Source organism: Wyeomyia smithii, chromosome 3 (assembly GCF_029784165.1).
Source record: "Wyeomyia smithii strain HCP4-BCI-WySm-NY-G18 chromosome 3, ASM2978416v1, whole genome shotgun sequence".
Taxonomy (NCBI): Eukaryota; Metazoa; Arthropoda; class Insecta; order Diptera; family Culicidae; genus Wyeomyia; species Wyeomyia smithii.
The window spans coordinates 220,951,007-220,976,148 of NC_073696.1; the positions used below are offsets into that span (position 1 = coordinate 220,951,007).

Here is a 25,142-nt window from a genome sequence, read left to right on the forward strand (position 1 = left end):
GTGGAATGTAGATATCGGTCTACTTTTGTAGCGCTCCTGTTGGAACATCTAAGACCGAGTTTGCCTCTGCTTCTCCACGACTGTAACGGAAAGAAAGGGTTGTGTCGTCCTGGTAAGTGACAAAGTCGAACAATTTTGTGCGAAAATTTAACTCATTACGATGACCAACGATGAGTATCTTTCTTGTCAAACACCGCGAACCTATGAGAGCGGTGCGAGAGATAAGCATCCTACACCTGAAGCATCCAAGTGTTCAAATATATGTATATTAGTAATCCCGAGTCCCCTCGAGAAGGCAAACGCACTTCGGTAGACGCGGTTTTTTGGTGTGCCAGCAATCTCCTTTTGAAAGATAAAAGATCAAGTTTATCTCTGCATCTCCTCGACAGCCGCAGAAAGGAAGATTTGTGTTATGTCACCGAGGTAAGCGTCGAGATCGAACAATGTTCCGCACGAATTTCGCTCATTACGATAGCAGAGGATGAGTATCTCACTCGCAGAAGAGTAGGTTTCAGGGTTTTAATGTCATCAAACTAACGCCGGTGACAATTTTCCCAAATAATATTATTCCCGTCTGTAAAACTTTGCTTGAGTTCACAGAATCACCGTTGGTGTTTGATTTATAGAATACTTTTGAATCACCGATTCGAGCTCTTGCTACATTTCATTAGAAACTGGAGTGTCCAATACTTTCAGTTTGTTGAAGAGTAAGCTGAGCTGCCATAAATTGGCCATTATGCATTCATACAAAAAATTTATACAAAAAAATCGAGAAAATAGTTTCTCGTAATGGTAAACACCCTACGCAAGGTCCCTACGGAAGCCGATTGTCAAAAAATGCATATGGGAAGGCAGCAAATGTGAAACAATTTTGGCTAATATCCGAAATAATTGAGAAGATGGCTAATATCAAATATGTTTTGACCTGTTGCTTGTACAAGAACCATTGTGTTATTACTGTACTTTGTTTCGTCTAACTTTCGAAAGTGTGTTGTAGTCTGGAGATTACTGGTGTCAGGTAAGGGATTGTAAGGGGGGAATATTTGATGCAACAAGAATTTTTTCGTGTGCCGCAAAACCCATTGATCAAAGCGTGACTGTTTCCTTCCGTCATGAATAATTATATTCTATAGTAATGCTATTTAGTTATTTGATTGAAAGTGATATTAGAGAAGATTCAGATTTCATTTTGGATTTGATGAGAAATAATAGGAAAATGAATTATAAGATTATCATGAATATATAATATTTATGTTATTTTGTTATATTGTTGCACGAAATAATTGTCTCGTCGTCCTTCTCGTCCTCACTTGTGCTTCCATATTGTTTTATTAAATTTAAAGCCGATTCTATTACCAACAAGCACAACATAAATTACATCGTATGCATATTAGCCAAATTACCGTTTTGATTCAAACTTCGAACAGTCTCAAACTTCGAGCACTTTACAATAAAAATCGAACTATTATAGCTAGTGTAATAAAAAGAATGATTATTATATACCATTACATTTTACAAGTGTTCGAAATTTTATGCAGTACGGTACACACTGGTTTGTCAACTGACCTTTCGTTTATAATAGAAAAATAACGGATATTGCGTGAAAAATACTTGGCAGGTGGAATTTTCTCTGTTTCAACTCAACAGCAAGGTTCAAGCATATATGAAGGGTGATATACTCAATAGAAAAGTTGACATGGATAGTCAAAACATTTTGTACCGACAAAAAATTTTAAAATGCGTTTTCGTCGAATTGATGCCCATGGCATATTAGCCAATTTTCAAATCATGGGCAGTGAATGTTAAACGGCTATTACCCGAAGCAAATATTTGCGTGAAATAACATGCTATATTTGTTAGCCCATCTAACGCCGAAATATTTGCTTCAATTATTTGCGAAGATATGTTTGCGATTATATTTGCAAAACAAAAAATCAAGTAAATACCTGCTTCGTCTAATGTCGTTCTTAGTTAGTCAATTCGCTACTGAGCGAATATTTGAGAGAGAAACATAAGTTCCCGATAATTTTCCTGTTTGCGCTCCTTAATTCTCAGCACGTATTGTACGCGACCGAGAGAAAAGACTTTAAAATCGGCCTCCGAAGTTGCGGTCACAAGTAGGGATGTCACGTAAAACCTACAGATTCATATACTTACTGAAAACCAGTAAAAGATTTTTGAAAACTCAAAATACAGCTTGAAATGTGGCATCTCTGGTCACATGCACAAAAGAAATCGTCAAAAGGTAGATAGAACCGACCGATTATTTAAGCCATTCAAATCAAACGAAAATCTCACAAGAAAAATATCACCAACACTAGAACTTATCTTTTGATTTCCATATCTCCTCTGATCCATGGTGGTTGTGCGAGAAGCGTCCTATGGGCTATAGAGAAACAAAAAACAACCGCGCCAAACTTGGCTCCTTTTAGCTTGAACAAACTACCATAATGAATGTTACCTTTCATCTTGATTTGCCAAAAAAAAGCTAGTGAAAAATTGTTTGAAAAGTAAATTTTTACTTAACTAGCAGAAAATTCACACGCGCACAACGTGAGCCGTGCAACCAGACCTCCTAAACTTCTTTCTCTATCTATTTTTTTATAAACATTTTACTAGGAGCCTTTCCAATTTAAATTAAATCAAAAATCGTTTTTGCATCTGGGGTGGGTGCGGCAGTAAATAATGCGAAAATATGTGAACTTTAACGTTAGGTTGATTTGTGAAACTAATAACTCATTTCTGTTGACAGACATATATTCTGTAACGTTTACTTTCGAACCCGAACAAAGCACATCAAACGCATCAAAGAACGTCAAAATAACTCCATTTTATCGCAAATTTAAGAAAATGAACGTCAAAAAAGTTATTACGAGTTTGCTGCTCGCCTAGAAAAAGGCAAAAGCAGGTTTCAAGGTTAATTGGATGTCATTTGGCCACAGTTTATTGCAACAAAAAGTCTCCAAAGGATGGTTCTGCATCTTCCAGAACTAAAATGAAGCTCCACTTTATTACGGAGCGGATAGAGGAGCTACGAGTAACTCTTCCAAAGAGACTGTTTTTTTTTGTTGCAGAAAGAAATAATGATAATTCTGTTCTCTGACGAAAAGCTGCTCAGCATCAATGTTGTGTCCTACAGCCGCACAGACCGGCTCATTTCACTGAAAAAAAAGGTAAAAAATGCAGATATTCCAGAGAAAGCGATATATGTGTTTCAAATCAAACATTCGGCGGGTTCCCTGATGTATGGCTTGGTGGTGTCCAATGATTTCAAAATGCCACCTTTGTTTTATTGATGCTGCCATGTCGCAAGTAAAATCAAACCCAAAAATGGCTGATGGAGAACAAAAAGTTTTGATCCAAACAATTGTGGCTCCCTAGAAGTCCGGTATGTTGGATTATTCGATTTGGGCGTATGTAGCAGCACAATTCTGCAAAACATTTCATCAAAGTTTTTTTGTATGGACTCACCCATTGCGACCAATAATTTTTTGATCCTTTCTTTTCTTTTTTTTTTTGGTGCATGTGAATACTCTTATTTACTATTTTGTTATCTATTTTATCGACCTTATCATCGCCTCAAGCATGTTATTATAGCGTATATCATGCTATGGGTTGATGAAGTTTTCGAAGGTTTAGATATGAGTTTTTGGTCTGAAGAAAAGTTTTTATGTGGATGAGCCTGAGAATAAACCCACGCTTAAGTTCTTTGACATTGAAAGGCCCGATTCTGCTAAGATTCGAACCCATGACCAACCATGATTGTCAAAGCGAATTCCGTATCCTTGCGGCTACGAAGCTCCTTAAAGCTTCTTCGTCTTAGTTCGAAGACATTGAAGTCAGTCATAACGCGCACGTGGTTGTCGATACCGGAGGACTGCGTTCGTTCGAAAGGCATGCTTTCCTTCCGGCGTTGTCTTAAGGATGTCATTGATCAAAATGAAGGACACATCGAGTACATTTGTTTGAAAGATTATAATCTAATGTGTCCTCTAGTCAAAAACATGAACAGAAGTCTACAAGTTTTTTAGGACGATTTCGCTTGAAATTACTGATTCCGAAGATTCGTGTCTTCGACCTTTGGTTAACTTTTTAAATTACAACAATTCCTACTCCTACGATCCTACTAATTCCTACTCCTACTCCTACGATCAAATTTACTAGTAATAATAGTAAATCTACAAGCAATGAAGTAAAAAAGCAAATTCGCCATTCCCTTCAAAGTTAAAAGAAATACTTTGTAGACAAGAGTAAATAAATATCGATTTTCTGTGTAATTATTAGCTGTAAGTAGAATTCCACAATATTTATTCGCATCAGGATAGATGCCGCGATAGATGCGAAAAATAATTATCATTATTAAAATTTACACGTTTTCTTGATATATTTTTGCTATGTTTTTCTAACAGCATTCTCAACTTACTCGCCCTTGAATCTTCTTCGTTCAAATGAATGAAGCACTCCATTACAAACTCAACATTATAACAGGCGGTTAATCTGTGTACACAAAAGTCTGTTTATTTGCCCGGCAGAAACCAGCCTTCAAGACTGCAAAGTACCTTTATCGGACTTTCGGATCTTTGCTGGTACACAAAAAGGAAACTGAAGGAAGCAAAACAAATGCAGATTTATCCGCGTTTAGTCCGTTGGAGGAGCTACATCCATCGGCGGGGCAGGTGGTATTTTGATTTTCCCGTTGATTCTACGCATTAAGTGGGGTTTGTTTATGCCAACGGCGAGCCAACACCAAAACGGTTGTACTCGATCCACAAGACAGCGGAACAACCTTCGTAGGATTCATGTTTGAATGACGGAACAACCTTTGCTTTGCACGAGATGCTTACTGAAACAAAACAACACCTTTTACCGTAAACCTACGATGGGGTCGTTTTGGCCTAATTTATTTTGGGAAATCGATATTTCCAAAACCGATTATTATATTTAGCTGAAATCTCTATACATACTTTATTGTTTTTTTTTCGGTTAGGCTGGATCGTTTTCGACCCGTCATATTGTAGCGCGATTTCATAGATATGACATTCTATAGTTTATTGCTGTTTACACTCGTATAGTCATTTCTAACACTTTTTCGAACGAAGGAAATGTTTTTTGATGTTTTGATATGTCACTTGGAAAAAATATCTAATGAAAAAATTGTAATTTCGCAAGGCCGAGTGATAATGACTTTTCTGCTGGTAGTTCACGAAATCTGTAAAAAAAAAGAATCTGTGAAGTTTCGAATAATATCTATTTCCCATGTTTTATCAATTTCTCCACGGGTTACAAAATATATAAGGGTCGAAAATGACCCTCAGACGTAAGATTAGTATTATTTTTTTAGCGTAGGTCTACGGTTAACTGATATTTCCAACGTGCACTTGAGCAAAAAGTAAACCATCCGTCGCGTCACGCGACTTGGTGTGCCTCTTACAGGGATCAAATAACATCTAAACTAAATCTCTTTCAAGATGACCGCTTCCGCTTCTCTTGTCAGTCGTGGTTTTCAGAAACTGAAGGAAAATCGCTCTAAATTTTATTCACAAATATGTGATAATTTTCACTCTTTCTATCTAAGTGGACAGCAAAATTGAGAGTAATGCTGTCATTCACGGTACACGCCAGTACGGTGAAACCTGGAATTAGAGTATTTTACACTTAGTGTTGAGTTGCAATTTAGCTCATTTAGATTGTTGAGAATCTCTTTGGAACATATTTTAGTCACAATTCATGCTTTATCATCTTTGTATTTACCTTTTTATTTTACTAGTTTTGTTGCGAAGACATGATGGCGTTAGTACTAATTTGCTTTGGAGAATGTGGGACTGACTCTACACATATTTGGAATGCAATGTATTATGTCTCTTTTCAATCAATATTACAGGCAGATAAACTAGTGTAATTAAACTTATGGCAGATAATCTACTCAAGTGACAAAACTGGTTTTATCAAGGTTTTATAGCGCTATTTTGGCTGTATAAAGCACTATGAAACTTTGATAAAACAAATATTGTTACTAGGGAGTGAACCTTTCTCTCTAGTGGAAAAACAATAAATGTCATTTGACGAGATTCGACTACTAACTCATAGACGGCATCAGTTACATGCAAAACAGTTGCTCAGACAGGTAAAAATTATAGAATTGCCTTCTTGAACTCTTGCTTACAGCCGACGTTTGTGCGCGTTTATAATACCTAGTTATAGAAAATCGCGACCGTTAGGATCCTCTCATTTTAAAACACATTCCAAAGATGGAGTATGCTATTGTCGCTAAGTGAAGCTTCAGTTCATTATCTTAGCAAAACAAAAGATTTTTTCATCTCCCAGAAACTGTATTACCAGGAGCTCGTTATTTTTATGGTGGGATGACGCTCAGTTAGAAATCATGCCAGCGGACATAACGCATCTATAAAAGAGGCGCGATGATGAATATGGATCCATACATTATGAATGTACAAAAAAGCAGTACAGTGGTTAAGGTTATCCTTATGAATTAAGGAAGCAGAAATATGAGTATCATTTTTTTTTTATTTCAATATGAAATCTTGCTTTAATTTTTCTTCTCTCTGAAATTGTAGCCAATTAATTCGGGTTTTTTTTTCAAATTTTAACCAAGTAAAATTGATCAATTTAGAAAAATTTAAAACTTAGTTGCTACAAGTTGAAGTAAACAAAATTAATCCAGAAATACTTTTAGTGAACACATTACTAGCTGTAGTCGTTTTGAAGATTTTTTAACGAAACTTTTGCAGCCAGACTCCTTCCTGAATTCAAGTCTAAGTTGAAATTTGTTTTACTAAGTTGAAAAGTTGTTACAGCCAAACGCGGTCAGAATAAATTTTGAAGACCTGGAAACAAGCTAACAGCAATTTGCGCAAACATAATTTTTTATCGAAAAACGACTTCCCCAACAATATTGGAAAGTTCGTGCAGATATTGGTCTGCCGGTGGCACATAAGCTTATTATAATGAGTTAGTAACATATGAGCATCCGCCCTAGCCTAGAAACAACCACGAAGCAACAACACATTACCTCCTCTGCATGTTCAATCGTTAGGTAGGTATTTATTTTACACCTCCAGCTTCATATGAGGGTTCTCTTCCTAGAATTTGCAGTTTTTTGCCACAGTCTTGCCGATTCTGCGAGAACGTTTTGAAAATGATATTATTACAATCACAAACGGGTAGGTAATGGTTTTTTTTTTTCTTCACAAATCATTCATTTGACACGGCACAAATACAATTCAATGTTTAACGGCGCCAATTATATCGGATGACTTAAAATCTATAAGCAAATTTTTTATCCTCGCTGCCGACTACGAGCTGAAATTAAGCTATCTTAAAACAGTGCGTCTTGAACTGTCCTACAGGTCAGACGTTTTTTCGGTTGCTTGTGGACTGGTCTTTGACTGCCTATAGCTTCAAAGTTTGTGTTTTGTCAGTGTGTCTTTTAAAGACTACCTGAAAGTTATTTCCCATCAGTCTTTCTCAAGACTTCCTACTTTTGAATTTAACATTTGTTTTAACTTTTTTCGTATCACCTGAAATGGCTGGACGGAAAAAGAAACCTCGCATCGCTGCGGGGAGGAAAAGAGAGGCCTCTCTTTCTGACACTTCGAGTGTCTGTAGTGACAATCCTTTTGATATTTTGCCTGAGCAAGAAGCTGGTGAAATGGAAGTTGTTAATAATGAAACTATACAAAATATAAAATCTTTAAAAAAGGAGAAAGTTCCACCTATTGTGGTAACTATTTCTTCTGAATTTAATATATTCAAAAAGGAACTTTCAACGTTTGTTTCTGACGTTAAAGTTACCTATCAAATTGGCCGTAGAGGTGAATGCCGCTTATTAGCCGACTCAGTAAAGGGTCGTGATCGTCTTGTCCAGTATTTAACTGACAAGATGTACAAATTTTTTACATATGACACCAAGAACGCCAAGCCGTTCAAGGTTGTCTTGAAAGGTCTCACCAACGATCAAACCGTTGATGAGATCAAACTTACTTTAACAGAATTACTTGGCATAGCCCCTACCCAAGTAATTCTAATGAAACAAAAATCACGAGGCGAAAACAGTCAGAGAACTGGAATTTCCCTTGTTAATTATTTAATTCATTTTAACCGCAATGAGGTTAACAACTTAAAATTTTTTGAAAAAGCACATGCTTTGTATAATGTGCGTGTAAAGTGGGAAATTTATAGGAAGTATGGCGGAGGTGAAAAGCATATCACCCAATGCCGTACTTGCCAACGTTATGGCCATGGTTCCAAATTCTGTAACATGGACCAAAAATGTCTTAATTGTGGAGACTCTTCTCACAAAAAGGACACATGTCCTGTGAAAGAGAGTAAAAATTTTCGCTGTGCGAATTGTAACGGCAACCATATGTCAAATTTTTATCAATGCCCAGTCCGGTTAGCAATTGTTAAGGCAAGGCAAGGTAAACAAAATTCAATTTCTCAATTAAAACCAACTTCAAAACAAAATTCTCCAAGCGTACCAGTGACGCATAGTTTACCTACTCCTTTGCATACCCGTTTAACTTATGCACAGGTTACAGGTAGTTCGAACATTATACCGCCTAGTGTTGGTAGTTCGAAAATGACCGTTAATATGGGTAAGCAAAACACGCTAGAAAATAATTGTACACCTATCACTCCAGCTAATATTGCTACCGAAAATATTTTTTCTAATGTCAACTGCCTGGGGCCTATTACGGCAGGTAAACTTTCTTTTTTGCAACAGGCAATGTTCGATCTTATGAACGCCATGTTGCAGGCAAAATCAATGTTTGAAGCCATTCAAATAGGCACAAATTTTACTATTAAAATTGTTTCTAATTTAAAATTTAGCAATGATTTTAAATAAAACAATTATAATATTAAATTGGAATGCTCGCTCATTGAAGGCCAATGAGAATGAGCTTTTTAATTTTTTAACAGTAAATAATGTGCATATTGCAATTATTACTGAAACATTTTTGAAACCTAACATAAAATTAAAATATGATCCCAATTACGTGGTTCATAGATATGATAGGATTCAGGGTTCCGGCGGTGGAGTTGCAATTGTTATTCATCGCCGAATCAAACATCGTGCTCTTCCCCATCTTGAGACGAAAGTTATTGAAACTTTGGGAATTGAAGTTCAAACTGAACTTGGTATTTTATTCATTGCCGCAGCATATTTACCATTTCAATGCACACGCGAGCTCAAAAATTATTTTAAAGGTGATTTACAAAAACTCACCAGAAATCGTTCGAAATTTTTCATAATCGGCGATTTTAACGCTAAACATCGTTCATGGAATAATTCTCAAAGTAATTCCAATGGAAAAATTTTATTCAATGATTGTTCTTCAGGATACTATTCTATTTTGTCTCCGAATAGTCCTACATGCTTTTCTTCTGTAAGAAACCCTTCAACAATTGATTTGGTGCTAACAGATCAAAGTCATGTGTGTAGTGATTTGATCACACATGCTGACTTTGATTCTGACCATCTTCCAATAACTTTTTCTTTATCACATGAATCAGTTTTAAACCCTATGAGCTCTGTTTTTAATTATAACAAGGCTAATTGGGAAAGATACAAAACTCATATTGAGAGAAATTTCAATAATGAGCTTGATTTGCAAAACGAAGTGAATATTGATTCCGCTTTGGAAGCATTAAAATGTGCAATTGTTGATGCCAGGAATTATTCTGTTCCAAAGGCTCAAGTGAAATTTGATTCATCAATAATTGACGAAAATCTTCAACTTCTAATTCGTTTGAAAAATGTCCGCAGACGTCAATATCAACGTTCTCGTGACCCTGTTTTTAAAACTATTTATAAAGATTTACAGAAAGAGATTAAACATAGATTTACTCTTCTGAGAAATCAAAATTTTGAGACTAAAGTTGAAAAATTGAAACCATATTCAAAACCATTTTGGAAGCTGTCGAAGATTCTTAAGAAACCTTCAAAGCCTATTCCAGTTTTAAAAGATGGTGAACGTTTTCTTGTATCCAATGAACAAAAGGCTCAAAGACTTGCTCAGCAGTTTGAGAGTGTTCATAACTCAAATTTGAATTTTGTGAGTCCAATTGAAAATGAAGTCACACGTCAATTTGATTTAATTTCTTCCCAGAATTTTTTACCTGCAGAAATAATTGAAACTAACTTGAATGAGATTAAATCAATTATTAAAAATTTCAAAAATATGAAAGCACCTGGTGACGATGGAATCTTTAATATACTAATCAAACATCTCCCTGAGAGCACAATGGAATTTTTAGTGAAAATTTTCAATTGCTGCTTCAAAATTGCATATTTTCCCAAATTATGGAAAAATGCAAAAATTACTCCAATTTTAAAGCCGGATAAGAATCCAGCTGAAGTTTCAAGTTACCGACCAATCAGTTTGCTTTCTTCAATAAGTAAACTGTTTGAGAGAATTATTCTTAACAGAATGATGTCACACATCAACGAAAATTCAATTTTTGCAAATGAACAGTTTGGATTTCGCCATGGGCATTCCACTACTCATCAATTGCTCAGAGTTACTAATATGATACGAGCTAACAAATCTGAAGGTTATTCCACTGGAGCTGCTCTTTTAGACATAGAAAAAGCATTCGACAGTGTTTGGCATAAAGGTTTGATTGCGAAATTGCAAACTTTTAATTTTCCGATTTTCCTTATCAAAATTTTAAAAAATTATCTTACTGATCGAACTCTGCAGGTTGTCTATCAGAATTCAAAATCTGATAGATTTCCTGTCAGAGCAGGCGTACCTCAAGGTTCAGTCATGGGGCCAGTCCTGTACAACATATTCACTTCAGATCTTCCTGATTTGCCTCCAGGATGCACAAAGTCATTGTTCTGCGATGACACAAGCATTTCCGTAAAAGGAAAAAGCCTTCGTGTCATATGCAGTCGATTGCAGAAAAGTTTAGATATTTTTTCTTCCTACTTGCAAAAGTGGAAAATCTCTCCCAATGCTTCTAAAACTCAAATGATAATTTTTCCGCATAAGCCTAGGGCGTCTTTCCTCAAGCCAAACAATAATCACGTTGTCAAGATGAATGGGGTTATTTTAAGTTGGTCCGACAAGGTTAAGTACTTGGGACTAATTTATGATAAAAAACTTATTTTCAAAGAGCACATTGAGAGTATACAAGCCAAGTGCATCAAATATACGAGATGTTTATATCCTCTCATTAACAGGAATTCTAAACTTTGTTTAAAGAACAAACTTTTGATTTACAAACAAATTTTTAGACCAGCAATGCTTTATGCTGTACCGATCTGGTCAAGTTGCTGTTCAACAAGGAAGAAAACGCTCCAAAGGATTCAGAATAAAATTCTGAAAATGATTTTGAAGCGTCCTCCTTGGTTTGGTACACTCGAATTACATAGACTTACTGGTGTTGAACCATTAGAAGCTATGTCAAATAAAATTATTAACAATTTTCGACAAAAATCGTTGCAATCCTCAATTGCTACGATAAGCTCTCTTTATAGCCAATAAGTTAGCAATTAAGTTAGTTGTAAGTTTACTTTCCCTTTTCTGACAAGTAGGTTTAAATCCCTACGAATGATAAGTCCTAATTGCGAAAGCAAACAAATCCTAACAATTAAAATTAAAATTTCTAACAGTGTTGAGAAGTCACCATTTGTGATTGGACACACATACTCATTATTTACTAATATTTATCATAAATACTTAAGCTACTAACAAATCCCCCCTTAAAAAAAAAAAAAAAAAAAAAAAAAAGCTATCTTAAAACTAGCATGTATTATTCGTTCAGTGTTTTGTAGTCTGATGATCATCGAATGAATATGCAGCATGTATGGATTTGTTCTGCTAAGCCACGATGTCATGAGCTGGGACAGGGGCTTGTAATCCTCGGGTTCTGAGGGTATTGTGCGGGGTCTAGTTGCTGGTTTTGGTTCGTTGTTGTTGTTTGCTGGTGTTCAAGTGGCCATATGGTGTGTGCCGCTGAGCCAAGATATCAAGAAAGGCCTCGGGTTTTCCTGGCGAGTTCGTGTGGGGTTCAATTTGCTGGTTCCAAAATCGAGGTCTACGACGTGATCTTGCCGTTTTGATGAATGTGGGTGGAAAGGGATGGGACTAGACTTGAGCATGGATGGATTTCAGGAAAATGTATATAAGGGACATGTAGGGTAGGTCGCGACTCGCCAAGACATCACGAACAGGGACAGCTGGTTCTCTACCCTCAGCCCGGAGGGAAGCTATTAATTTAGACCTGGCGTCACGGTGTACAGGGCATGACCAAACAACGTGCTCTATGTCGTCATAACCTTCACCACAGGCACAGATACCACTTTCTCCGAGCTCAATACGACGGAGGTGCGCATCAAATCTATAGTGATTGGACATAAGCCGAGACATCACGCAAATGAAATCTCGACCTACATCCAACCCCTTGAACCACGGATTCGGCGATACCTTGGGTATAATGGAATGTAACCACCTTCCCAGTTCCCATCTGGTCCAAGAATTTTGCCAACTGATGATCGTGTTCTGACGTACAAATGCGAAAAATTCATTAAAAGCAATTGGTCTTTCATAAATTTCACCGTTTGATGCGCCCACCTTAGCCAAAGAGTCCGCTTTCTCATTGCCCGGTATCGAGCAGTGAGAAGGGACCCACGCTAAGGTAATCTGAAACGATTTTTCGGATAAAGCACTCAAATGTTCCCGTATTTTCCCCAGGAAATACGGAGAGTGCTTAACATCTTTCATCGATCGGAAAGCCTCAATGGAACTGAGACTGTCCGTATAGATGAAATAATGGTCCGTGGGCATTTTTTCGATAATCCCTAGGGTATACTGAATAGCAGCCAATTCTGCGACGTAAACAGAAGCAGGATTATCGAGCTTATGGGAGACAGTTGAATTGTTATTGAAGATACCGAAGCCAGTGGACCCATCGAGAAGTGATCCGTCAGTGTAGAACATATTGTCGCAGTTGATGTTTCGGTATTTATTGGAAAAAATTTGGGGATCTGCTGCACGCGTAAATGATCCGGGATTCCACGAGTTTCTTCTATCATGGATGTATCGAAAAACACAGTAGAATCAGAAGTATTTGATAAGTTGACACGATTTGGAATATTCAAAGAAGGGTTAATATTTTGGGACATGTGATTGAAATACAATGTCATAAAACGGGTTTGAGAAATGAGTTCGATTAACCTTTCAAAATTTTCAATCACGGGACGGTTCAAGACCTCACATTTGATAAGAATACGAGAAGACAGGCTCCAGAAGCGGTTTTTCAATGGTAGAACTCCGGCTAAGACCTCCAAACTCATCGTATGGGTCGATTGCATGCAACCTAAGGCGATACGCAAACAACGATATTGTATTCGCTCCAGTTTGATCAAATGTGTGTTTGCTGCGGAGCGGCAGCAGAAACACCCGTACTCAATAACAGACAATATCGTTGTTTGGTAAAGCCTTATAAGGTCTCCTGGGTGGGGTCCCCACCATGATCTGGTTATTGTACGAAGAAAATTTACTCTTTGCTGACTTTTCTTTATCAGATACCTAACATGGCAACCCCAGGTGCCCTTAGAGTCGAACCAGATACCAAGATACTTATGCACCAAAACCTGAGAGATCGTTTTACCCATTAATTGTGGTTAGAGCTGAGCAGGTTCATGCTTCCTAGAAAAAACTACTATCTCAGTCTTCTCCGGAGAGAATTCGAAACCTAGCTGTAGAGCCCAAGCAGACAAATTGTCCAAGGTATCTTGCAATGGTCCTTGCAAATCGGCAGCTTTGGCTCTTGTAACAGAGACCACGCTGTCGTCGGCAAGTTGTCTTATCGTGCATGAATTTGCCAGACATTCGTCGATGTCATTTACATAAAAATTGTAAAGAAGGGGGCTTAAACATGAGCCCTGGGGAAGACCCATGTAGCTAATTCGAAAAGTTGCCAATTCGCCATGCGTAAAATGCATGTGCTTTGCTTTGCGGACAACAAATTGTGCAAAAAAATGTTTAAAATTGGAGAAAATCCTTGTCGGTGAAGTTTACCCGAAAGAATGTCAATAGAAATTTGTTCTTTGCGAGCATACGCCAGCTGAATATCTGTTGAAAGCAGCGCAAGACAATCATTCGTCCCTTTGGCTCGGCGGAAGCCAAACTGAGTATCTGATAGTAGACCATTTGATTCGACCCAATGGTCTAAACGACGGAGTATCATTTTTTCCATCAATTTCCGGATACAGGATAGCATTGCAATCGGCCTATAAGAATTGTGATCAGAAGCTGGTTTCCCCGGTTTTTGGATGGCGATCACCTTCACTTGCCTCCAATCTTGCGGTACAATGTTTTGCTCCAGGAACTTATTGAACAAGTTCAACAAACGCCTCTTGGCATTGTCGGGTAGATTCTTCAACAAGTTGAATTTGATTCTATCTAACCCAGGCGCGTTATTGTTACAAGACAGGAGGGCAACTGAAAATTCTGCCATCGTAAAAGGTGATTCTATCGCGTCGTGGCCCGGAGACGTATCGCGAACAAAGTTTTGCGCAGGAACAGAGTCCGGACATACTTTCCTGGCAAAATCAAATATCCACCTACTTGACGACTCCTCGCTTTCGTTGACCGTTACGCGATTCCGCATTCTTCGGGCTGTGTTCCAAAGAGTGCTCATTGATGTCTCCCTCGATGTCTCGTTTACGAACCGACGCCAATATCCGCGTTTCTTTGCTTTAGCCAAGCCTTTAAGCTTGGTATCAAGCTCCGAATACCGTAAATAGTCGCCAGGTATACCTCCCTTCTGGAAGGCCAAAAACGCGTCGGATCTTTGCGTGTAGACATCGGAGCACTCTTGATCCCACCACGGAGTTGGAGGCAGCTCTTTGATCGTTACTCCGGGATATTTCTTCGTTTGGGCTTGCAACGCGGCGTCGAGGATTAAGCCCGCGAGGAGGTTGTATTCTTCAAGTGGTGGATGATGTTGAATCGACTCGACCGCTTTTGAAATCATTTCCTCGTATAACTTCCAATCGACATTCCGTGTGAGGTCATACGGAATGTCAATTGGTCGCATGCGAGTTGAACCGTTAGTAATTGAAATAAGAATAGGCAAATGGTCGCTACCGTGAGGATCGAGGATTACCTTCCATGTGCAATCCAACCGTAGCGACGTCGAACATAAGGATAGATCCAAAGCGCTTGGGCGCGCTGGAGGTTTCGGGATACGTGTCATTTCACCGTTGTTCAAAATAGTCATGTCGAAGTCATCGCAAAGGTTATAGATTAAAGAGGAGCAATGATGTATATCATTGTAAGGGGAACCCCAAGCCACACCATGAGAGTTGAAGTCTCCCAAAATCAAACGTGGCGAGGGAAGAAGTTCTATTAAATCAAAGAGCAGCCGTTGCCCAACCTGTGCTCTGGGAGGAATATATATTGAGGCAATACAAAGCTCTTTACCTTGTATTGTCATTTGACATGCGACAACTTCGATGCCTGGAATCGAGGGGAGGTTAATACGATAGAAAGAATAGCACTTTTTAATCCCTAGAAGTACTCCCCCATATGGGGTGTCTCGATCAAGACGAATAATATTAAAATCATGGAAGTTAAGATCAATATTTGAAGTAAGCCAAGTTTCACGAAGGGAAAATGCATCGCATTTGTTTTTATTTATCAGAACTTTAAATGAATCCATTTTTGGTAAAATACTTCTACAATTCCACTGTAAGACAGAGATAGAATCCTTCATATACGCAGTTGAATTAGGCATCGAAGGATACAATCGCTGCAAGGAGGGGCCATTGGGCAGTCAACTGCTTCAAAAATGATCTAACTGTTGGGAGAAGTACTCTGAGGAAATTTTTAATTGGATCAGGTATATTGAAGTTTTCAAAAATCCAATCCACGATGTTAGAAAAATTTACCAATCCAGAGTTTATTTGATTATCTGGGTGTGCAAAAGGAGCAACTGGGGTTTTAGATGTTCCAGGAAGTGCTGGGAACTCCTTCTGGGACTTTAAATTTGCAAGCCCAGGAGGAGTTTGCTTCGGCTTTTCCGCAGTACTTTTAGATTTGTTCGTATTATTCATTCCATGTTGAGAAACCTTAGGTCCTTTTCTGGGAAGCTTAGGAGAGGAAAGATTTTTCCTCTTTCTAGACTCCCCAAGACAGGCAAAAGAAGTTCCCTCTAGTGGTTCGTCAGAGTCGGTTTCATCTGAAGCCAACAGATCAAAGGGGTTCGATGTTATGGTAGAAGTGGTCACGGTCTTCTTAAGAATGTCAGCGTAATAACGCTTTGAGCGCTCCTTAAGAGACCGTTTAATTTTATCTCTGCGTTGCATGTACACCGGGCATGCGGGAAGCTCATGCAGATTTTCCCCGCAGTGAATACACTTTTTAGCGCTTACACTGCAAGAATCTTCCACATGAGTCTCCCCACACTTGCCACACCGTGCCTTATTGCAGCAGTAGGCAGCTGTATGGCCTAACTGCTTGCAATTGGAGCAATTCATAACACGGGGCACATACAAACGCACAGGCAGACGAACCTGGTTGATAGAAACGTGGCTAGGGAGTACAGATCCGGCAAACGTAACGCGAAACGAGTCTGACGGAGTGTATACTTTTTTACCGGAGACGAGCGACATGGACCGTAATTGCTTAACATCCAATACTTTCGCCTCGGTAGCGGATTTTTTGAAGGAGCCGTCGGCGCTTCCCAAAATACACTCAACAGTCAGACTCGAATCGGTTATTACACCGTCGATCTCCACGTCTCGTGCAGGTACATACGCGCGATACTGGCGTGTAAAGAGCTCAGAGCGAGCTATATCGTTGGCCTGATCCAGATCATTGACCACGACACGGAGCTTGTTTGGTCTGACTTTTGCGATTTCGGTCACGGTCTTGTATCGTGACGTCAGATCTTTCGCGATTTGTAACGTGTTAAGCGATTTTCCTCCTGGTTTGGGCCTCATGTAGAGAACCAGTGGACCCGTTGCTCCGTCTGGGTAAAGCCTGGGACGAAGATTGACTAAAGCAGTGACAGAGGGGGGGTGAACAGGAGGATGGGTTTGGAGACGGGGGATCGGGGGCTAAGGGATCCACATCCATTGTGCTCAAACTAGCGCAACAGTACAGTGGCAAAGAATCACGTACCTCTTTTTTGTTGTCTTCAATAGCACAATGACCGAGTCTTTCGGTGCTAGAACGGGCAGCTTCGCAGCGACACAGCTATAACACAATAGCAGGATGACCTTCGGATTATCAGTTTGTCTTTACATCGCACTTCGCACTCTTTGAAACACGACCGAGTAAGCAATGCTTTTTTCTTCTTCACACAGTAGCGATTTTATAGCGAGACAATCACTTAATGCGTCCGTTTTCGTCGAGCGTTCGGGACGGAATGGGTAGGTAATGGTTGTTGTTAAAAAAATGCTTTTTTATACCTAAAGTTAGATAAACTAACCTCTTGGTATGTGTTACTCGCTTGTGCGATATTTATCATGAATTATGTCCGTCATTGCAAGTTAATCCTACACGAGAGTACTGCTCTCCAAGGGTAATAAAATTACTGACCAGAAGTGATTGCAGGTAAAGGGAAACGAGAAACGGACTATCGAATCACCTTCCATTAGCAACCGATTTAACAACGACTGAACGATTACACGGCATGATTGCTCCCGTTACAGTGTTCAATAAACGATTTTTCGCCCACTTTCGAAAGCATGTACCAAGTACACTTTTTTCAGCGTATAGCAACGTCGATTATGTATATCCGGTCTCCTGTGGACGAATTCCCATGACAATCATACGCTCACGTATAGTATGGGCCAAACCGAGACCAGGTCGGTGATCCATCACAACATCCCGTGGCACAGCTAGTCGTTTTTAATAACGCACACTTGATTTGTTTATCCGATCCGACCTTGATAACGGGTGCTGCTGCAGCTGCCCGTTTCTTCGCACATATCCTATTCCGTAGCATATCCGGTTGTATATAGCGAATGGTCCAGACACGAACGATAAGATAAGCGGAATCAGGTGAGCTCCACAGTCAGGGTGAAAATATGTCCTGGAACGCTGGATCAAGAGCACTGAAGCGGTAGAGAGAGAGAAAAAAAAACAGGAATTCGTCGAGGGGTGTCGGGATTTAGCACGAAATTGCGCGTATAAAAAATGGGACCCTGATTGACGTTTTATTTTCAGTTTATGCATCCGTGGCTCTTGAATTGGCCCCGAGGAAAGATGTTCATGTTCGCTGTTGTAACTTCGGAAGGTAGGGATTTGGTACGATGTATGTTCGGAGTGTCCTTTTTCGCTATCGGGTGGGTAATTTATATGACCAGATTTATGAGGGATTCAGTAATTCAAATTCCATTTATTTTTCAACCGAATGCAGAATCGTTTATATTTCGTTATGTTCTGCTTAAAAAAGTGAAACGTTTCTATATTTGTACTAACGTAATAATAACAATACGTGCTTTACAAATTCCAAAAAGGTCCACGTCGATGCTGATCATACACAGGGGTCTTCTAACGCATAACTCTCTAATGATCTCTTGATGTTAGTTTTCAACTGAGAAACGTAGATTTGCTTAATTATATGCATTTAAAAATTTGATTAATAAATGCGATTTTTCTTCCTGAATTCACTCAATATTAACATATTTTTACTTCACCATTTTTACATAATTGGCTCGACAGTAAACGACATAAATAGAACCTGGGCTCGGTTTCCACTTATGGCTGATTCCCGACCAAATTTACCTTATTGAACATGAAACTTAGTAAGTGTATAGGTAACTTTGCATACTTTTCATCGAATCTGGACTAACATTTGAAGACCTTTTTTTCAAAACTGATATATTAAAATAACGGCAAAGGGAAGGGAAAAATTGCAAGGGATGACTTTAAGAAAATTATCTTAATTTTCATGTATAAGTACCTAAACAACAAATTAGGAATCCTGCACTAAACAAACTGATTTGAAAGACAAAAAGAAATTTTGAAAAATACGATTAATTCAGATTTTGCATACGAGAACGTTTTGTTTGTGCATACAAAAAGGTTTTGTTTTCAAACTCATTTTTTTTCAGTATGGATCTGAATTTTTTTTGAATATATTATTAAATGAAAGTTCAGTCGATTTTTCAAAAGTTACCCCTTTACAATTCTTTCTATCTCTTATCACTATTCAGATATATTTTGACTTATAAAAAAATTAAACCATTTTCAAATGTTCCAGGTAATTTATGGAAAATTAGTTATGAGAAATTGTCCAGTTTAGCAATACCTACACACTCACAAAGTTTACTGGAATCGGAACCGAAAACACCAAAAGCGTCACGAAATTGTTCGCTTTCAATTGGTAAACTGAGTTAGTTTCAAACGGATTTCCCTTATTCGTACAGCAATCGATTGGAAAATTAGCTGTGCGTCCACAAATGCGAAAAATTGTGATTATGCGATTAGTACACTGGGGTCTTTTTTACGCGGGTTATTTCAATGCGTTTTATTAAACCCAACTTTTCAACGATACCGTGGATTATTTTTACGTGGTTCGGAAGATTATGTGTACGCGATATCAAATAAGTTTAGTATGAGTAGATCTGATATAATCTTTTAAAAGCGGTTCAATCAACCACGTAAAAAAAGGCCCCAGTGTAGTGAAAAATGCAGAGCTTTATTTAATGCACATTTCGGCCAATGAGAGCTAAAAACAAAATCAAATATCAGGCGAAGCTCTCAGTTGACACTGATGATTTAAACAACCAATCACTACCTTTCTTCCCTAACACAACCGACACTAATTAAGAGCCAGTTCGCGAGAGCCGCAACCGCCTTTCTGAGGGACGTTGTTTTGATGTTCTCCGATTGGGCTGAAATTTTCAGCGTTTGTTTGTCTATTCAAGTTAACAAGTTTTGCAAAATTTAAATTTTTTTCTTTGAGGTTAAGTGGGGTAAAACGGCCCTTGAAAATGTTATGTCCAATAACGTCCAAATTTTAAAAAGTGCAATAACTCCTGCTAGACTTGATGGATTTTTCTAAAAAATTGTGGTATTATTCTACACTAAAAGTACTTCAAAACGCATGGTAACAATATAGGGAAAAGAGGTAAATTGACGAAAAAAACGCATTTTTCTTTTAAAAATTGTCAATTTTCAGGGTTATCCTACTCTTTTCAACATCGCTAGAAAAAATATCTGAGTATGGCGTTTTGTAGAGCAACTCAAGAGCTTTAATGTCATGTATAAGCCAAGTGTGCCAAATGGGGTAAAACGGCCCTAGAAGGTTTTTTTCAAAAAACCGTCAAAATCACTAAAATCACTGTAGTTTCTGCTAGACTCAAAATATTTTACTAAAAATTTGGATTATCACTGTACCTTACCAGAGCTACCTACTCTATCAGAAGTTAGGCAATTTGGGGTAAAACGTTCCTTGAAGATTTTTTTTTCGAAAAATGCCGTCAAAATCACCAATACTGCAAGAACTCGGGTTAGACTTGATAGATTTACTGAAAATTTAGATAATTACTATAAGTTAATACGAACTTGAAGGCAAGACGACAAAAATGACAAATAGATTTACATAACGAAAATAAATATTTTTCTTGAGAAATACTTAGCGATTTTCGGGGTACTATTTTCTCTACAGAAAAGGTCCAGAACCAGAAGTTAGCATTTTATAAACAACTACAAAGCTTTTTTTTTGGCATAATATCCAGATGCATCTTTTGGGAAGTGACTAAAAAGGACTAAAGTTTTCCTTGACTTCACGAAAAGCTTCAAACAAGGTAAAAGATATTATCGACATGATGGTCGCGAAAATAAATAATTCCAACCGAGTACCTACTTATCCGTGGAGCAAATAAAATCGTTATTTGCACGATACTCTGCAATAGTTATGTATGCAAAACTTAGCGTAAAGGAAGATGGTGCTTTGATGAACGTTGAGAACATAATGAGTAAAAATTGTTAAGCATTAATGTTCGATGTCGTGATTTTTCAAAATGATTGTTCATTTTTGTTGATACAACGGCAACCAAAGTAACATGATTTTTTTGGCCAACACTCAGGAAAGAGCGAAGAATGAGACCGATGACAATTAAGTTAAAAATAATCAAATTTAAAAGATTTAAATTAAATTTAAAAACAATCAAATTAAAAAGATGAACATGAAACTCAAACCATAACTTACTTCATTTGCTTTAACAAAACTCGAAATATTGCAGTCTTCCAGCAATCGTCTCATCGATATTGTCTTTTACAGGGTTTGATGCTTTTCTTGAAACCTAGTGAAAAAGTCAAGAAAAAGTTCAGTCCTTTTTAGTCAGTTTCCAAACGATGCATCTGGAATTGATATCAAATAAAAGCTTTTTAGTTATTTTATAAAATGCTAACTTCGGGTTTTGGACTGTTTTTTGTTGAGGAAATAGCACCCTGAAATTCGCCAAGTATTTTCCAAGAAAAATATTTTTTTTTTCGTCATGTAAATCTATTTGTTACTTTTGTCATCTTATCCTTAAGTTTGTATCTAACTAGAGTTATAATCTGAAATTTCAGTAAATTTAGAAAGTCTAACCCGTGTTATTGCAGTTTTGGTGATTTTGACGGCATTTTATGAAAAAAAAATCTTCAGGGAACGATTTACCCCAAATTACGTATCTTCTGGTAAAGTAGGTAGTTCTGGTTCTTTTAAGTCTAGCAGGAACTAAAGTGATTCTAGTGATTTTGACAGATTTTTGAAAAAACCTTCTAGGGCCGTTTTACCCCATTTGGCACACTTGGCTTATACATGACATCAAAGCTCTTGAGTTGCTCTATAAAACGCCATTTTCAGATATTTTTTCTAGCGATTTTGAAAAAAGTAGGATGACCCTGAAAATTCACAATTTTTAAAAGAAAAATGCGTTTTTTTCGTCAATTTACCTCTTTACCCTATATTGTTACCATGCGTTTCGAAGTACTCTTAGTGTAGAATAATACCACAAATTTTAGGAAAAATTCATCAAGTCTAGCAGGAGTTATTGCACTCTTTAGAATTTGGACGTTTTTGGACATATCATTTTCAATGGCCGTTTTACCCCACTTAACCTCAATGAAAAAAAAATGAAATTTTGCAAAACTTCCTACATTGAATAGACAAACAAATGCTGAAAATTTCAGCCCAATCGGAGAACATCAAAACAACATGCGGTTGCGCCTCTCGCGTACTGGCTCTTAAAGTATACAAACGAAATGACTTTGTAAACGACTTGAATTATACAGCTCTATCTAATCTTAATTTAGAGGAGTTATGTTTATTTTTGCGATTTTATGACACAATTCTCAAGAAAACATATTTTGCGGAAAGGCAGACATTGGCAGCTACTTTCAGTTTAACTTTATTCGAATACATAGGGTATTTGTTCCATTATTCATCTCATTAAGCCGATATTCACGAAAAATGCACGGATTGAATACCAAATTTTCACGAAATTATTGAACAAATAAACAAAAACTTACGTGCTCTAATGGAATCGCCCAACGTAGTAAATTTGGCAAAATTAGCTTGATTTATTCTGAATTTTGTAGAACAAACCATTTTTCGCAACGCTTCCATATCCATCTCGAAACCTTAATCACTGCTCAATTATTCATCTCACGACGCCCCCCATTATTCATCACACTGATAATCATGAATGAATCACATTGTCATGAATAAACGTAGCCGCAGACCGTCGTAGTAGGCTACCTAGATATTTTTTTTTCTCGCTTATTTTCCATCGGTCTAATTCCGCCACTGTTGTTGTGCCAATCACTTACGACCCGTTGATTAACGCACCGGCGCCAACGGCTTTTTTTCCTCATGCGATGGAAGGCGTGATCCGTGATTCTAGACCAGTTTGGTTGGCTGTGAGTGGATCACGCCACCCCTCAACCATCGACACCTATGTCGGCGTCGGGATTCGAACCCAGGCGTCGAGCGTGGTTGGCGGAGACATAACCAACCACGCTAGGCTCCCGCCTAGGCTACCTAGATATCCGCTGTAGTTGTTTACGTCCAAAATTAGTAACCTGCAGTGCTGTCGATTTATGTCAATTATGTCGGAATAATTTAACATTTTCAGTATGATTTCTTCGTATTAACAGAAACTGATTTGGCAACCTTTGGTTTTCTTCAAGGCAGTGAAAACAGATGAAAATACATACAGTTGAAATTTAGGATTTGTAGAAATTCATATCATATATTTCTGCTAATTCAAGCTTGATTGAAGTAATTTTGAGTAGTGAGTGATTTTGTTTAGTAATTAAAACGAAAAGCGGTTTGCTAGTGATGTAAAAATTTTTGGTTGGCTGCAGAACCAGTCCCGTTCTAGTCTTGTAGAGCAATGCGCGGATTTTGTTTTCTGAGGTAGTATTGAAATAAATGAGTTTTCGAGTGCAGATGCCTGACTATAACATAAAATTTAGAGCTTTTGAGTGAGTTTTTGAGGATTCTACTTTCTACTTTAATAAACTAAGAAGAATCCATCCCATGAATTAAGAGATTGGTTTAGTTAGAAAATATGCGTTTTTTCCTGTTTTCAATTGTGTTTTCATTTTGTATGGGATGAAAATATGGGCTGGGATGAATAATGGATCAGTTCCCCTATTTCCTTCAATTGTGTATTTATACCGTACTGCAATCGAAGGATAATTTTTCGGAAATAAAGTTGCATCTTTTTTTGGTATTTGGTTTCTTTTAATCATTTTTTCTTAAATCGGTATCCGTAAATGAGTAAGCCATGGACATCTGATGATTTGACAGGTACTCGGAAATTCAAGCGAAGTGTTGAAATGTGTAACTTTAAAAAATCCGAGTTGTTTGACGTCTGACTTGAGTCAGATTCGCGAGTGCGAAAGGGAAATGTTATGAAATATGTACAGATCACAATAGATGGAGAAAAATTGGATTCGAAGCAAAAACAGATTATCGTGAAGTTATGTTAAAACCTGCAACAAAAATGGTTGTTTTCCAAGCGGACTTATGCTGTGTTCGTAGCTCGCAATTAAGCTTGGCTTGCAGAAAAAGTATCTTCTGAACCACGTTCTCCTCGGAAAAAAGTTTTTGAAAGACTGACTGATCGGAGCTAAAGAAGGCGGGTTGCCGATCTCAGACACTGAACTTTCATTCGCTGCTCAAATGAATGCTCGTAGTGAGCACTCGCGAATCTGACTCAAACCAGACGTCAAACAACTCGGATTTTTTTTTAAATTACACATTTCAACACTTCGCTTAAATTTCCGAGCACCTGTCAAATTATCAAACGTCCAACGCTCATTTACGGGCACCGATTTAAAAAAAAATGATTGAAAAATTATCAAATTTCAAAAAAGTTGCAACTTAATTTCTGAAAAACTACTATAAATCACCTTCGATTCCAGTACGATATATATACACGATTGAAGGAAATAAGTATCCAAATAAAATGAAACTGAAAGTAGCTGCCTATATCGGCCTTTCCGCAAGATATGTTCTCTTGAAAATGGTATCATAAAATTGCAAAAATAGGCATAACTCCACCAAAATAAGAGATAACGATACACTTTCTTCTATAAAAATGTGACTATTGATTTTAGTTTGAAGTTTATAGAACACTTGAACAATGGAAAAATTAATATAAGAGCTTTAATACGCAAAAAACACATTTTAAGGGGGTGCACAGTGGTTTGAAACGCGAAAAACGTGATCGTCAGCCTTTTGAGTATGAAAATGCCATTTAAATGCAATAGTGTATTCGACAAAGTTTTTGTAGATCTTAAGGGGCATCTTTTGATGTAAATAAATTTTTGATCAATTCACCTAAAAGTGAGAGAAAGAAGAAAATTTATTTTTAAATTTGGTTATCAAATCAAAACGAAGTCTCCAGCAAAGTTGTAGATAATCTTATGTTGAAAAATTTTGCTGAAGACACTTTGGTTCTATCTCTCGAAAATCAACCACATACAAGTAGTTTTTTACACAGACATTCTAAAAGTTTCTAAATATCGAAAAATACCAAATAACTTTTTCTGATGTGATTTTAGAGGCCTACTACGTTCTAAAGATTTTTTCCATATTTAAAAAATTCATATTTTTTTAAAGGAGGGATTTGTTAGTAGCTTAAGTATTTATGA

General features: G+C 37.6%; 1 protein-coding gene across 6 annotated transcripts in view; it reads right to left on the bottom strand.

The window, feature by feature from the left end:
- The window catches only part of LOC129729248 (neuropeptides capa receptor), a 238,301-nt gene that overhangs the window by 203,117 nt on the left and 10,042 nt on the right, over positions 1 to 25,142 (bottom strand). The window contains exons 1-2 of one of the 6 annotated variants that reach the window (XM_055687756.1): positions 22,509 to 22,644; positions 21,202 to 21,353 (exon numbers count right to left, since the gene is read on the bottom strand). The exons of 4 other annotated variants lie outside the window; for them this stretch is intronic. The gene's annotated coding sequence lies outside the window, so the exon portion shown is untranslated. Of the gene's footprint in view, positions 1 to 21,201; positions 21,354 to 22,508; positions 22,645 to 25,142 lie in introns of those variants that run through there. One more of the 6 variants, XM_055687754.1, reaches the window with a different exon arrangement.